The sequence below is a fragment of the Lepidochelys olivacea genome (genome assembly GCF_965140295.1).
Source record: "Lepidochelys olivacea isolate rLepOli2 genome assembly, chromosome: 22".
In the NCBI taxonomy this organism is placed as follows: Eukaryota; Metazoa; Chordata; order Testudines; family Cheloniidae; genus Lepidochelys; species Lepidochelys olivacea.
Genome location: NC_140432.1, coordinates 10,349,185 through 10,365,541, shown reverse-complemented (window position 1 = coordinate 10,365,541; position 16,357 = coordinate 10,349,185). Strand labels below are relative to the sequence as shown.

The 16,357-nt window shown below is 49.0% G+C and overlaps 1 protein-coding gene across 4 annotated transcripts in view; it reads right to left on the bottom strand.

Annotated features, from left to right (window-relative positions):
* Window positions 1-16,357, bottom strand: part of NTM (neurotrimin) — a 680,436-nt gene that overhangs the window by 455,902 nt on the left and 208,177 nt on the right. The gene's annotated exons all lie outside the window — the stretch shown is intronic.

Sequence of the window (16,357 nt, the reverse complement as noted above, 5' to 3'; positions counted from 1 at the left end):
GGGGTTCCAGCCCAAGAGGGAATTTCCACCCTGCTATTTTTAGCCTTGCAGCTTGAGCCCTGCAAGTTGGGGTCAATTGACCCAGGCTCTGAGACTCAGTGCCATGAGTTTTGTTTCACAGGGGGGGCCTTAGTTATGACCCTATTTCTTCAAGCAGATCTCTGCCTTGCCTTCTTGGAGATCACTCCTCCAGGCACTGTTGAAGCAGCCCTAGCTTTCCTTATGGTCTAAAGCCAGACTGGAGCTAGGCCTGTTCCAACCAGCTGCCCCACACTCTATCCAGCTTACACTTGTTCAGCTGCAACTAGCTAGGGCTCCCATAATGCTGTTCGTCGCAGGATCCATTTGCAAATCTGACCTATGTATTTCCATGCGGTTTTTTTTTTGTTTGTTTTTCAAATTAATACCACTAGCTCTAAAACTGTAGCCGTTGAGAGTTGAACAGTTAGGAAAGGAGTAAGGCTACGATAAATGGGCATTCAATGAAGATTGCCCCGAATTAAAGGTCCATGCAAATTCTTTTGAGGGTGCAGTAGGTGGGACTTAGAAGAATCTCCAGCAGCGGAAGACTGACAGCTCCAGATCAGCCCCCCTCCTTCACTGGTCTTTCGTGCAAAGCTCAGCTGAGGACGCAGAGGATCTCTGAGAACAGTCACACTTCAGTGCATGCTTGGATCAGAGAGGAGAGTGCTTGCCCAGGGTGAGCCCAGGGGAGATACAGACAATGGTCTCGTCCTCCCTGAACTCTGGGGAAGATGGGTGAAATGTGTCCACCCATGCATGATTTGATTGGATAGGGGGTTTGATCCACGTTGATCCATGACAATCCCTCCAGTGCTGAAATACGTCTTGACTAGCAAAACCCAGGCAACATGAGCTTTGGGGTTGCTTGAAGCCAGCATATAAATTTCTCAGCTCAGATCTGTCTCTGGTACAGCTGCATCCCCCATTCAGGACACACAGGGTAAAATCCCAGCAGCGGCACCTGTTCTCACAAGCCTTCGGGAAGCTCCGAAGCGAAAGGAACTAGATCCCAATGCCCCTCCCCCCCAATATGCAGCACAGGGATCCCCCCGGGGAGGGGAACAGAATCCCAGGCTCCCCTCTCTAATCAGTACATGGCACAAACATCTTGTAATGCCACACTCCCCACTGGAGCTGCTATTAGCAGTCGACTCTTCATTGCAACGGAGCCTCTAACTTGTCTAAATATTTCCCTCGAATGCGCTCCGTGTTTCCACTCCCAGCTCCACTCCCACCGGGGTGTTTTCGCTCGGACTTTCCCATACATTGTGCTCGCACCGGGCTCACACAGTGTCCACATTAGAGCCCTGCAGCGGGACTGGGATACCAGGGACCCGCGGCCGTGCTAGCAGGAGTGGGATTAAGGAATAGCCCAGTGCAGGGCTCTAGCCCACAGCAGGTACCTGAGCTCAGCTAGGGTAAAAGAGAGCTGGGGGGCGGGGGGTTGCATGAGGGGGGTTAAGGTTTAGAAGGTGACCTAGTACCACAGTGTCCATTAACCCCTGAGTTACCAAGTCACTACCAGTGCCAGAGAATGCACAGGCCAATACCTAAGGCTCTAAGCACCACCTGAGAGCCATGCACGGCCCCCATCCCCTTTAAGGGTCCCACTGACCAAGAGCAGTAGCAAGGGGTGGGAGCCACCCTACCAGCGTGGCTCCAGCCTGACCACCCTTACCCCTTTAATTCCCCACCACCACACCAGCTGCGGGGAGCAGCTGCATCGGCACAGCTGTGGCCCAGATTCCTCCCCTGACCCCCTAATACAAGCACAAGGGGAACGCTTAAGGAGGCAAAATGCCTAGCGCCAGCATGGTGCATTTTGCACCCAGATGCCAAAAGCTCAGGCGAGAAGGGATTCATCACAACAAGGATCAGTCGTTTATGGGGTTCTTCTGCAGAGCTGCGCAGGGAGAAACTTTCACCCAGAGAACTCAGGCATCCGGGGCATGACGTGGATGCCCCAAAACACTACCAGGAGCTAATGTCACACAGGACTAGAGCATGCAAAGACAGAAATGGGGACAGCCCTACTTATCTGGCACCTGGCATGGGGACGGGCAGGGCAAACCTTGCTAATCCAGTGCCTGGCACAGGGATGGGGAAGAAGCTCCCTCTCCACACAGCAAGCACACACTTGAAACCTCATCTGCCTCCACGCGGAGCTAAAGTGGGCTTTTACAGCCAGCAAAGTGACTCCACATAAACCCGACATCTTGATGGCCCGTATTGATCCTTGACTGGCCACTTCCCCAGTTATCTTTTCAAGTCAAGCCGAGGATTTCTCTCCCTGTCTACAGCTCAGCTGGAGCTGGGCTCTGGGATAATCCAGCTGCAGCTTCCTTTCTCTTTCCCGCATTGTCACCAGCACACGCAGGCAGGAATCACAATTAGGCTGAAAATTTCGTAGATGACGAGTGGAGGGGAAAGGGGGAAAAATACACAGGCTCCGCGTGCTCTTCTCCCACTGTACTAACTCCCCAGGGCTGTGTTTTCTTCTCCGCAGCAGCTTTTCCCCATGCTTTCCCCCTTGCTGTGCTTGCATGAAACCTTGTTTAGCTTCACCCCTTGTCAGCACAGACTAATCATCCTAGGCATAGACACGGCTCTGAGGAAACAGCCAAGGAGCAGTGTCCAGGGCCACCCCAGATCATTCTGCCAATAACCGGGAAGCACACAGTGGGTTTGTTGCTGTCATTTAGGTTCAGGAGTTTGTTTTACTGGGCTGGATTTTTCAGAAAAACTCAGTGCATTGGGTGTTGAGCACTTTGGCAGGCAGCATCACGGTGCGCGTTGCTGGCAGAGCAACGCGCTTTGGAAGATCTGGTCCTGTCCATTGGTGCCAAGCCCTTGCAAGGACTTCAAGGGCCTGTTCTCTTCCTCATGGAGCAGTTTGGGTGGAGATATAATGCCAATCTGCTTTCCTTGTGGTATCTGCACCATCCAGGAACTAAAATGCCGTTTGCCACACAAATAAGCTCCAGAGGCAGGCTCCGTTTGCTGGGTTCCCTACTGCATTATCACTTTACCTTATCCTTAGGTAACAACGTCATTTTTATGGCTAACCATTCTGTTTACTGTTAAAAAATCTGCCATTAAAAAGAGCTACACAAATGTAAACAAGACAAAGCCACACATGCCAAACACGCACAGCCCGTATCAACCCACAAAAGCCCCCACCCTTCAGCCCAGGCACCTCAAATGCCCTGAGCCCCACTCATCACAACACAACACAGACAATACCTAATGCCCATCCCTTGAGCCATGCACCCCCTTAGCCCAGAACTACACTTTCCAGTGAGCACCCTGCCCAGATGTTCATTCCTATCCCCAGGCGTTCCCCGGCTTCCCAATTCCTCCACTGAACCAACACAACAGCTGGCTGCAAAGGCCCCCGAGGGGCGCCCTTCCCCGAGAGCGAACCCAGCGCCACTGTCATCAGCAATAACCATTCGGAGGCCGTTTTCACCGCGGCACGTGGCTCCGTATGCATCCCCTTTCTTCAAAGCTTCCAAGGCAATAAAGAAGCCTCCGTTTGGTAGCTACCTACCTGAGCAGTCGACTTCTGATCCAGCTCTCCCCGCTCCCTTGTCCTCCACGCCTGCTTTACTCTTTCACTGCAACTCTATTCCCCCACACACACTTTAAAAAAATAAAATCCAACTTTGCCTTAGGGACGAGCAGAATAAAATGTCACTTACCTAAAAAAAAAAAAGAGAGAGAGAGAGAGAGAAGAGAAAGCCAGAGCATTACACACGCGTTCTTTGAAATCCGGTCAGCTTAGAGCTTCGAAAATGGCAACGCTAGGCTATTTTCCTCCCCCGTCTTATTTTTTAATGAAACTTGCTGCTTTTCAAAACCTGTGTCCCTGGGTTCAGATTTCCCTTCATTATCGCTCTTTTGTTTCACACTGTGCCTGTGCCCCCCACGCCCTCCGTTGCCCCCAGAGAGGCCAAGGGAGAGACATAGAAAAGCACATCAGAGCACGTGAGCAGCAAAACATCAGGAGCCCGAAATAAAAAATATGAATGCATGCAAAAAACTCTTTGGGGAGAAATTTTAGAAGTTAAGAGACGGGGAAGAATTTTGCTATTCTAAATGTTTATATGGCCTTGAACAGTGCAATCCCTGAGCACCCCATGATCGGTAACTGATTTCATGCTTAGAATCCCATGCACTGCTACAGACTAGGAACCGAGTGGCCAGGCAGCACTTCTGCAGAAAAGGACCTAGGGGTTACAGTGGATGAGAAGCTGGATATGAATCAACCATGTGTCCTTGTTGCCAAGAAGGCCAATGGCATTTTGGGCTGTATAGGTAGGAGCATTGCCAGCAGATGGAGGGACGTGATCGTTCCCCTCTATTCAGCATTGTTGAGGCCTCATCTGGAGTACTGTGTCCAGTTTTGGGCCCCACACTACAAGAAGGATGTGGAAAAATTGGAGAGAATCCAGCGGAGGGCAACAAAAATGATTAGGGGGATGGGGCACATGATTTATGAGGAGAGGCTGAGGGAACTGGGATTGTTTAGTCTGCAGAAGAGAAGAGTGAGGGGGGATTTGATAGCAGCCTTCAACTACTTGAAGGAGGGTTCCAAAGAGGATGGATCTAGACTGTTCTCAGTGGTAGCAGATGACAGAACAAGGAGTAATGGTCTCAAGTTGCAAGGGGGCAGGGTTAGGTTGGATATTAGGAAAAACCTTTTTCACTAGGAGGGTGGTGAAGCACTGGAATGGGTTACCTAGGGAGGTGGTGGAATCTCCTTCCTTGGAGGTTTTCAAGATCAGGCTTGACAAAACCCTGGCTGGGAGGATTTAGTTGGCGTTGGTCCTGCTTTGAGCAGGGGGTTGGACTAGATAACTTCCTGAGGTCCCTTCCAACCCCGATATTCTATGATTCATTCTATCAGGTGGGGAAGTATTACACCCATTGTACTGACGGGGAACACAAGCACAGAGCAGATTAAGTGGTTTGCCCAAGATCACTCTGAGAGCCTCTGACACAGCCAGGAGTTAAACCAGGGCTCTTGCATCACAAATCCAGTTTTTCTTCCCACTAAACCATCCTTCCTACTGTGGCTACCATAGGACTGAGCCCTACATGGCTTCCTCAGGTTCATTTTCAGATGACTCAAGTGATGGGGCTTCCACTACATCTTTCAGGAAACTATTCAACAGCCGAATGGATCTCACGGTTTGGAGATGTTTCCTGCTATCCCTCCCGCTTCATAGCAGGCTCATCGCCGGTATCTGAGTGCCCCACTACAAAATGGCTGCCCAGGTGGGACTAGAACCCCCTGTGCGTCTCAGGTGCCCAGGACTAGCCAGTCTAACAGGCAGAGTATGTAATATGCTGTCACAGTGTATATGAACATATCGCCGTAGAATGGCTGGCACCAGAAGCTATAAGAGCCTGATGCCTTCTCACAGCACTGTGCATCTGGTCCGGAAGGCCTTAGGTTCAGTTCCCACTCATGGTAGGGTGGTACCTGTTTGTACATGGCCAACATTAGTAGTTGAAATCAATCATCTACCAGCAGCGGAAAACAACACTCAACTGAGACCAGCCCAACTCTGTATGCCTGTGACCATCGATGGATTTCCACCCAAGCCCCGATGAGCGAAAACACCGCTAGAGTGGCACTGCCCAGCATTTAAGCTGTGTCCTCACCAGTCTCCCTTCTGCTTTGTCTGACACCAACCCACCACCCAAGCAGCTTCACAAGATTGAGGATTAAGCCTCGAGCCCCCTCACTGCCCCCTTCTCATACAGGTTCTTTGCACACAGGCCCCTTTCCTCTCTTGTGTCTCTCAAGGATCCCATGTAGATACTTGCAGAGAGGTTGCCTGTTTGATATGCAGCCCCAGTTCAGAGCCTGCAAACCAAACCTGTTTCAATGAATTACCGGCTGATCTTTATAGGGCCATCATAAAACCAAGAGTGGTGACAGCCCAAACTGCTCCTAATCAGTTTCAACTCAAGAGATTCTCTCACCCTCGTCTTTTGCAGCAGAAGCAAATGCAAGAAAATTAACTCTTTGCCTTCTGCTGCTTCGCACGGATTTGGCACTGCAGGAGCGGGATTAGGGAGAAGAGAGAACCGAGTATCAGACACTCAAAGAGCTGGACTGAGTGAACTTGGCAACTACACTTTCCCTTGGGAAGGTTTAACCTCTGTTCAGAGGAATCATTGCCACATTGACTCTCATTCACCCCCAAACACTCACGCGCACACACATGCAATCACAGAGGAAACAATACAGTGGAGCCATGATAATCAAATGCTGGAGCAAGTACCACACACAGAGCTAGTCTCTCAGAAATGTATTCAGGGCCCAGTCTGCCCTAATTCAGTCCGGTTGAAACCGCTAGGGACCGGGTGGGCCAGACAGGGCATCAGATCCCACACACAGAGTGGGAAAGGAGCTAACGCCGGACAATGCTATGCCCCTAGGTGGCTCGTTGACAGTGGGATTCACACCTGGAACCTCTGGATCTTAAAGCATGAGCCTCTACTGCCTGAGCTAAAAGACGTGATACTCCTTAGCCCAGAGGGTAGCAGGCTCAACCACCTCTGAGTGGTCCAGCCAACAACAGATGGAGACAGAGGGTCACACTGAGCAGCTTACAACTGAAAACTCTACATACTCCACAACATATCTTCATGCCAGACAGCTTTGCCTATTGGTTGGAGTGAAGAACTGGGAACCAGGGGACTCTGCCCCGATGACAGACAGGCTGCTGGGCTAGATGGAACACCGGTCTGGTCTATCAGAACAATTCCTATGTTCTTGTCATCGCTTTATTACTATTCTTTATATTAATGTGGTTCCTTGGAGCCCCAGCCCTGGTCCAGGACCCCGCAGTGCCAGGTGCTGTACAAACACAGAACAGACTGTGAATTTTGGGTTGAAGTCCCCCAAAAGTCAGAGTGAAATATAGGATGCGAAAGGATCCAATGCAGTGTGAAACACATTCACGCATCCTCCTGCTGAGTGGCACTATCAACCTCTGCCCAAGACCCAGCTTTACCCAGTAAGAATGCATTCATTCCTTTCCCCATCAAGCCGATGCTATCACCCACTTCCCAAACCAACACCGGACCTGACAGGCCAGCGATCTGATCCTCTGACAAGGCCGCGGTTTTGATGCCTAACGTTATTCTATTTCCACCAGAAATTGCTTTCTTTTTTATTATTATTTTCCAAGGCTTCCATTTCAAACCATTATTCCTTTGAGAAAAGCTTTTACTTTTGCCCTCCTTGCTTCACACTGAGTTTTCCTTTGTATTATATATATATATATATATATATATATATATATATATATATATATATATATATTTTGGTAGCAAGAATATTTATTGATTTTCACACTGGGCAAAGAAACACACTATACTCCTGAGAGGATCTCCATTTCCAGGAGCCATGAGGTTCCTGTCAGCCCTCCACACAACAGAATGGGGAATTAAAAGGCAGAAAATCAAGGGGAGGTCTGCACTGCTCTTCCCATCATGCAACGGGGCAGAGGCCCAACTGTACCAGAAAACGAGAGACCAGGAACGTGCCGTTTCATTCATTCGTTATTCAAAATGAGGCATCAAACTGTTGATGCAAACAAATTGTGACCTGTAGTATGTTCATAAGCAGCTTACTGTGGGGAGATGGTATTCAAAATCTCAGATGTTCTGACTGGATCTGCAGGTCACATTCATTCACTTTTGTTCTCCAGTCAGATCACAGTAATTCTTAGAATTGGATTTCCACTGATAATACTCGCAATTAAGAATCTGAAGTTCACTCTCAGCAGCTATTTTCCACCATCTGCTTAAAATTCACCATTCCTGCCAGCAAATTCATTGGCTACAATACCTGTGGCAAGTGAACCCACAAGAGGGGCAGCCACGGGTGGAATGTTATTTGCAGCATTCTCTCAGCTAAAAGAAAAGGAGGACTTGTGGCACCTTAGAGACTAACCAATTTATTAGAGCATAAGCTTTCGTGAGCTACAGCTCACTTCCTCAGATGCATATCGTGGAAACTGCAGCAGGCTTTATATATACACAGAGAATATGAAATTCTCTCATACCTTGGAAAAAATAAACCAGCTGGAAGCCACAATTCTGCCGCCGAATCTGCGAGAGGAGAATCTCACCGGCTTGAGTAGAACTCCCCAATCCCGGAACAAGCGCATGTGTGAGGCTATGTCTACACTACAACAGCACAACTCTCGTGCTGGAGCTGTGCGGCAGCGTGCACGCTTCCTCCATAGACAGAAGGGGGATCCTGTTTTACGGGATGGTAGGTAACTACATCACCAGAACAATTCTTCCGTTGGCCTAGCTGTGTTTACAGGAGGGGTTCGGTCAACCGAACGATGTTGTACAGGGGCGCAACATTTTTTTACAGCCCTGAGCCGTGGAGCTAGGTCAGTTTGAGTTTTAGGTGTAGACCAGGCTTTCGCATAGATCCAATTGCAGGTTGTGAGCTTTACTGTAGTTCCATGCTGACGGGGGAATCACCTGATCTTACAGGGAACATATGAGCTCCCCCCGCTCTGAAATGACAAACAAATTAGAGGACCCGACAATTAACTGTTCTTGCAGATTACTTTGGAGCTACGGGGGATGTTATTGGATAAATGCAAGATTAAAGGTCTGTTAATATCATTATCTATATTAAGGCAGCTCACAGAGGCCCCAGAATGAGCTTGTGGTTTACAATCCAATGGGACTAGACAGACAAAGGACTGGAGGGAAACTGAGGTACAAGGAGGGGAAAGCAACTTGCCCAAGGTCACAGAGCAGAGCTATGAACAGAAATCACAGATTCAGAGACTTTGAGGTCAGAAGGGACCCTCGTGATCATCTAGTCTGATCTCCTGCACATCACAGGCCACAGAACCTCCCCCACTCCAGAAGCAGACCCCTAACCTCTGGCTGAGTTACTGATGTCCTCAAATCATAGTTTAAAGACTTCAAGTTACAGAGAATCCACCATTTACACTACTTTAAACCTGCAAGTGACCCGGGAACCATGCTGCAGAGGAAGGCAAAAAACCCTCAGGGTTTATGCCAATCTGACCTGGGGGGAAATTCCTTCATGAACCAAAATATGGCAATCAGTTAGACCCTGAGCATGTGGGCAAGACCTACCAGCCAGACACCTGGGAAAGAATTTTCTGTAGCAACTCAGAGCCTTCCCCGTCTAGTGTCCTGTCTCCAGCCTCTGCTGGCAGTTTTTTGTTTTGTTTTTGTTTTTTTTGCTACTGGCAGTTGCCAATGGGCCACATGCCATCACGGGCAGTCCTATCATCCCATCCCCTCCATAAACTAATCAAGCTCAGTTTTGAAGTCAGTTCGTTTTTTTGCCCCCCCCTGCTCCCCTTGGGAGGCTGCTCCAGAACTTCATTCCTCTGATGGTTAGAAACCTTCATCTAATTGCAAACCTAAACTTGATGTGAGAAAACCTGGATTTGTGCTGGAAATGGCCCACCTTAATTATGCACATTGTAGGGAGAATGGTCACTTTGGATGAGCTATTACCAGCAGGATAGTGAGTTTGTGTGTGTGGTTTTTGGGAGGGGGGTGAGGGGGTGAGAGAACCTGGATTTGTGCAGGAAATGGCCCAACTTTATTATCATGCACATTGTGTAAAGAGTTGTCACTTTGGATGGGCTATCACCAGCAGGAGAGTGAATTTGTGTGGGGGGGTGGAGGGTGAGAAAACCTGGATTTGTGCTGGAAATGGCCCAACGGATGATCACTTTAGATAAGCTATTACCAGCAGGACAGTGGGGTGGGAGGAGGTATTTTTTCATATTCTCTGTGTATAAATAAAGTCTGCTGCAGTTTCCACGGCATGCATCCGATGAGGTGAGCTGTAGCTCACGAAAGCTCATGCTCAAATAAATTGGTTCGTCTCTAAGGTGCCACAAGTACTCCTTTTCTTTTTGCTAAACTTGTTGATGGCATGTTGATAGCCATTTGTTCTTGTGTCCACATTGGTGCTTAATTTAAATAATTCCTCTCCCTCTCCGGCATTTATCCCTCTGATGTATTTATAGAGGGCAATCATCTCTCCCCTCAGCTTTCTTTTGGTTAGGGTAAACAAGCCAAGCTCTTTGAGTCTCCTCTCACAAGGTACGTTTTCCATTCCTCAGATCATCCAAGTAGCCCTGCTCCTGCACCTGTTCCATGTTTAAGAAAGATGAATTCGAACTGGGAGAGAAGAAATGCGCACCTGATGCGGTCTCACCAGTGCCTTGTATAATGGTACTAACATTTCCCTGTCTTTACTGGAAAGACCTCCCCTGAGGCATCCTAGGATTGCATTAGCCTTTTTCATGGCCACATCACACTGACGACTCATACTCATCCTGTGATCAACCAATACACTCAGGTCTTTCCCCTCCCCTGTTGCTTCCAACTGATAAGTCCCCAGCTGAGTCCCAGTCCAGCATCTTATCCACTAAACGATGCTGTCTCTCCAGCGTTTTCACCAATCTACCTCCTCCTGCAATTGATACTAACATGGGAAAGACACCCATTTTGTCCCTCACTCACTGATCGCCTCAGGCAATACCTGGGAAATGAGTTGATCACGCATGCTCTGGAGTTAGACAGCTGGTCATGGCAGAGGTCTTACACAGTTATTACAGGTGTCTTCGCATCCTCCCATAAAACAGGATGCCAAGGGCTTTGCTCGCCAGCTATTTCTGATGCAGCAAAGGAAGCATGAGACAGGAACTGCCAGTGTGTTTGGCTGTCCCTCAGTTTAGACTGTAGGTAAATTCTTTGGGAGAGGAAGACTATCCTTTGCTGAGGTTTAACAGATAATTATCGACTGTAGAGTGCTTTTCTCTGTACATCACCTTACAGATGGGGAAATGACTTGCGCAAGGATAACTTGCACAAGAGCTGGGAAAAGACCCCTAGGTGTCCTAATGGCTAATGCCCAGTCTAGCCATGAGTCCATGCTGCAAACTTCTTCATGGACCTGTTTCCCTAACCCCCCAAAAAGAAAAATAATTACATTCACATCTCTTGGCAGCACTGAGTGGAAGCTCCTGTTGCTCTGTAGGAAGGTTTCCTACCAGGCCCGCTGCAGGTGCATGCTGGAATGCTTGCCCCAGCTTCACAGCATGTTAACAATCATAAAATTCAGATCACTAAAGGAAGAGAAACTGCAGAAGCTGTGGGAGCTGACAGGCTCCCTCCTGACGGGTTCCACCTCCTTCCTAAACCTTTCTTGATGGGGGAAGCACACAGTCCCAAATTAACTTGTGCATGCCTGAGACCTGGCCATGGATTCATGGCGAAGAAAAAGAAATTGCTTTTTGAGGTGTGCCCTCATGCTGCTAGTGTCAAACATGGGGTCCTTACTTGGCAGGGCTGAGCTCAACCAAAGCAAGGATGCAATCTGGATGTCAGAGCATCATCTGTGGGCTGCTGCAATCTCACTGTCTCAACACCCCCACCTCTACAGCTCTCCTCTGCCTCCAAATATCACACACAGCGACTCCAGTCTCTGAAGACTGATCCTGCATACTAGCCTCTCTCTCTGTGCACTTTTGCTGGACAGAAGAAAAAGAAAGAAAGAAAATAAAAGAGGAGACAGATTTGCAGCACTTGTACTGTTCCCCATGGGGATCCTACAAAAGTTCTGTCCTCGGCCAGGATCCCCCTGAACCATTTTAGCCTACTGAACAACAGCCACCTCTGAAGATTTCCAAGCCCACCTGCCCTGCAAGGGGAATTCCACTGAATGATACTGAGTTCCTGTTAACAGAAAGGCTCCTCTGAGGATAGGTGGAAAGCTAAAGCCCCAGGGCTGTAGGGAAGCTGAGGCAAGCATCCCATCTCCAAGAGCAGCTGGCTCTGGACATTTCAGAAGGAAGTGCAAGGGAAGGGATCAGGGCCGGAGTAAGGCAATGCAGGGCCCTAGGCTCACCCCACCATGGGGTGCCGTGTCTCCAGCCCTGCACCCTAGCCTCACTCCCTTGGATTAGGTTGCTTTTCTTTTCACAGAGGCAGGGGCAGCAGCAGGATTATCACAGCGGTCCCAGGAGCACAGCCTCTGGCCTGAACCCAGCATCCAGCTTCCCAAACCCTCCTCTGCCCGAGGAGGAAGGATAGTTAAGTGGTTAAGACTCAGACTTAGGGATCCAGGGTTCAGTACCTCACTGTGGCATGTGTTTCACAAGGGACCTAGGCAAGTCCTGTCGTCCTTCAGGCCCAGATTTTTGAGTTAGGCACCTAAATACCTTTAAACTATTGGGAGCAAAGTGCCTAAATCCCATTAAAAAGTTGTCCCACTGTGCCTCAGTTCCCCATCTGTACAATGGGGCTAATAGCACTGCCCTCCCTCCCAGGGGTGTTCTGAGGACAGAGCCATTGAAGATGGTGTGGAGCTCGGCTACCACGGCAACAGGGCCAACGTAAGTACTTCGATGGACAGACAAGAAAGGAGGGCCTCCAACAGGTGGAAAGCGATGGACAATCAGTTCTGACTTGTGCCCATATAATGGGCTATGAGTCCCTAGTCTCCATCAACACATGCTTTTAAGAATCAATTACTATTTATTCAGCACGCAGCCCTATTAGATCTGAATAGCTGGCTTGGCTAGCAGGGCTGTTTTATGTTAAGTGAGCACTGTCTCATAGGCAGCATTGATCGAGAGTTAATTATGTGTTAGCCACGTGCAGGGTACCGATCGATCACGGCCAACCCAATGTAACGGCCCATGCAGGAGGCCTCAGGTCAAAACACTCCAGAAACGTGTTCTGCTCACTCTCTCTCTCTCTCAGAGTCCAGTTTGGTCAGAGCTGCCCTTTCCCTGGTAAAGAGAGAAAGATGCAATTTGTCTTTCGAAAGACTGGCCACCAAATCCCTTCCCTCTTGGATCAATTTCCGAATAAAAACTGGAACGGAAAACACAAACCCAACAGACAGGTGCAGGCTGGCTCCTTGGCCCCCCCAGCCCTTCTCCCACGGTAAGGCCCACAGAGACTCCAAGCGGGCGGCAGGCTCACTGTACACACACAGCACTTGCAGCCTCTTATCTGCATTGCTTCCACTGAAGGAAGTGATTAACTCCCTGACCTGTGGAGCTTTAAAGCGACCTCCGAGAATAGATAGAATCTTGTTATCTTGTAATGAGTTTTATGGCTTATTTCAGTACATTTCAGCCATGTTTCTCCAGTGATTAGGGCAATTATCAGCCAGTGCATTTCAGGATTATGAATTATGGAGCTCTCAAGATGCTAAAAAAATAGCCTCAGAAAGGCTAGAGATATTTAAGAGCTCTCTGGGCCCCCTCTCCACTCCCATAGTTCTTTAACCTGGAAGTTAGCTCCCTCTCTGAGAGCCTGGGAAATGACACAATCAGGGCAAAGGAGCTAAGTGTCCGATGAAGTGAGCTGTAGCTCACGAAAACTTATGCTCAAATAAATTGGTTAGTCTCTAAGGTGCCACAAGTCCTCCTTTTCTTTTTGCGAATACAGACTAACACAGCTGTTACTCTGAAACAGGTTACAGTGTGCTCCAGTGGTTACAGTAAGTAATACATAATATTTAACATGTCTCATCCCTCCAAGTGTTTTACTGAGGGAGGGCAGTGGAGTTTTCCCGGTTTAACAAGTGCGGAAACCGAGGCACAGCGCCTCAGAAGATATCCCCAATTGAGCCAGGAACAGGAGAGATTTGTCCTCGCTTCCAGCCTATCGACCACTCTGCTAGCCCACACAACCTTCCTGGGAATTAAGAGACCAGGGTTCTGTTTCTGCCAGCTGACCCATTGTGTTTGGGTAAGTTAGTCATCGCTTTGTGTCTCAGTTTCCCCATCAGTAACACCTGCCTTGCAGGGGTATCATGAAGCTTAATTCTTGCTTACAAAGCGCCGATAGATCCTCAGATGATTGGCCAGTACGAGAGACAAGGTGGATGATAATATCTTTTATCAGACAAATTTTGGTTGATGAAAAGACAAGCTTTTGAGCAGTGCAGAGCGCAGGGGACTGGGGGAGGTTTAGGTTGGATATTAGGAAAAACTTTTTCACTAGGAGGGTGGTGAAGCACTGGAATGGGTTACTCCTTCCTTTGAGGTTTTTACGGTCAGGCTTGACAAAGCCCTGGCTGGGATGATTTAGTTGGGGATTAGGTCCTGCTTTGAGCAGGGGGTTGGACTAGATGACCTCCTGAGGTCCCTTCCAACTCTGATATTCTATTATGCTATGATTGCTGTAATGAGCCATAAAACCAGTGTCTCCATTCTGTCCGGGGTTTTGAGTGTCTAGCAGAGCTATGAACTTCAGCTCCCAGGCTTGTCTTTCGAAGGTGTTGTGGAGGTTTCCTTTGAGGATGATGACTGAGAGGTCAGAGATGGAGTGATCTCTTCCTCCTTGTATATAGCTGTGACACTCTGAGTAGCTCCCCCAGGCCTGAAGAAGAGCTCTCTGGAGTTCGAAAGCTTCTCTCTCTCTCCAGCAGAAGTTGGTCCAATAAAAGATATGACCTCACCCACTTTGTCTCTCTAATATCCTGGCACCAACACGGCTACACCACCACTGCAAACTCACTGGCAATTGCTAAGTGTTTCTCCTGCAGTAGCCGCATTTTGATACAAGCTGCAGCCGGCGGGGGATTTTTCACGCCATGTCTGCAGCGCGGGGATGGGACACATATTGGAACCCTGCAAATTAAAGGCTAAATTAGCCCTCCCGGCCCAAAGCTCAGAGCCATGCGTTCGGAGCCGGAATCCGCTTGCTTCAGAACCTCAACACCGGAGCTGCAGCTGTGTTACAGCTCCTGGAGCCCCGCGCTTGGCTCCAGGCTGGGACGGCAGGAGAGGGTTTAAACAAGACATGACTGAAATGCAGGCATTTAGGTTTGTGGAGCTAGTCCCCCGGGAGGGCAGGATTCCATCAGCCCTGGCTGGGGTTCGGCAGAAGTCGCCAGTCCCAGCAAATTCCTCCCAACAGGAGCCTGTTTGATGTCCTTATCTGCTAGAGCCAAGGGCCAGCTGAGCTTGATTCAGGAAAAAAGGTCCCAGTCATTCCCTCCTCTATGCTCTCTAGGCTGACTTTGAAGCTGGGGCTGCTGGATGAGAGTTTAGTGAGTAATCTCTCTCTCAAACCGGGCCATCGTTAACTGTGAAAGCAGCAGGGACTCCTAGCCCCTCTGGCAAGAAACAGATTAGCTGTCTGGGCAACAGTGCCGCTGCTCAGCCTCTGTGGGTCCCATCCAGCATGGCTGAGTGCTATTTTTGGCCTCTTGGGGTCTCTCAGTCAGTGTTATTTATGTTCCTCTCTCCAGAATCTCCCATCAAATCTAGTGTTTATTTCTAAGTCTAAAGCCACTGAGCAGTTTAGTTCTAACCACGTGTCTGGGATTGCTCAGGAGGTGAATGGACACTTACTAGGGAATCCTGCTTAGCTCAGGGATCAACCCCTACCAGCATTATGCAACCTACCCTAGCCCAGGGAAGATCACTGCTGATGGAGCCGGGATGAAGTCTCCATTCGCAGACTACGTTAGGTTGGGCTGGATAAACCCGGCTCCATCGCACAGTGCTGGCAAACACCTGGTGCAAAGTGGTTTTAAAGACAGATTAAAGCTAGTTCAAGGCCAAGTCCACGTGGCTGCTTGGACCCCTCATGAATTGAGTTAAGCCCTTAAATGATATAATGCCTAGCCCTTCTCGTCTGTAGACCTCAGAGCGCTTTACAAAGGAGGTCAGTATAATTAGCCCCATTTTACAGATGGGGAAACTGAGGCACACATAATGGCAGAGCTAGGAATAGAACCCAGGTCTCCTGAGTCCCAGTCCAGTGCTCTATCCACTAGGCAACTCTGTCACCATGTTAAAAATCTGCTCAAGTGACAGGTCACAAACCAGGGCAGATGGGTCATAAGCACTCCTACTGTCAATGTTACTGCAAGCTGCAGGGCACAGTGGCAGAATGGCAGCACCAGACACAGGTAAATCATAGCTCAGTCTGGCAAAGTAGTTGGGACCAAACCATCTCCCATCAGTTCTTCTATTCTGAATCACACAGCAGCTGTGAACTTTGCAGACTTGGAGCACAGGTATGGGAGCTTTGTTCAATCCTAATTACACTGCAAGACAGAAATGGCTTAGCCAGGTTGGGAACTACTGTTTTGCCTCCCAGTTCTGCAACACAGGTTAATGATGTGGGTTCATCCTGGGACCAGAACCTTTGCTACTCAGCACAACGTCGGTAGTGTGAACACAGCTGGTGTTAAGGTGGCTTGACCAACACAGGTAGGGATTTCGTTCCAAGTATCGTGCCAATATAATACTGACTGGCCTAG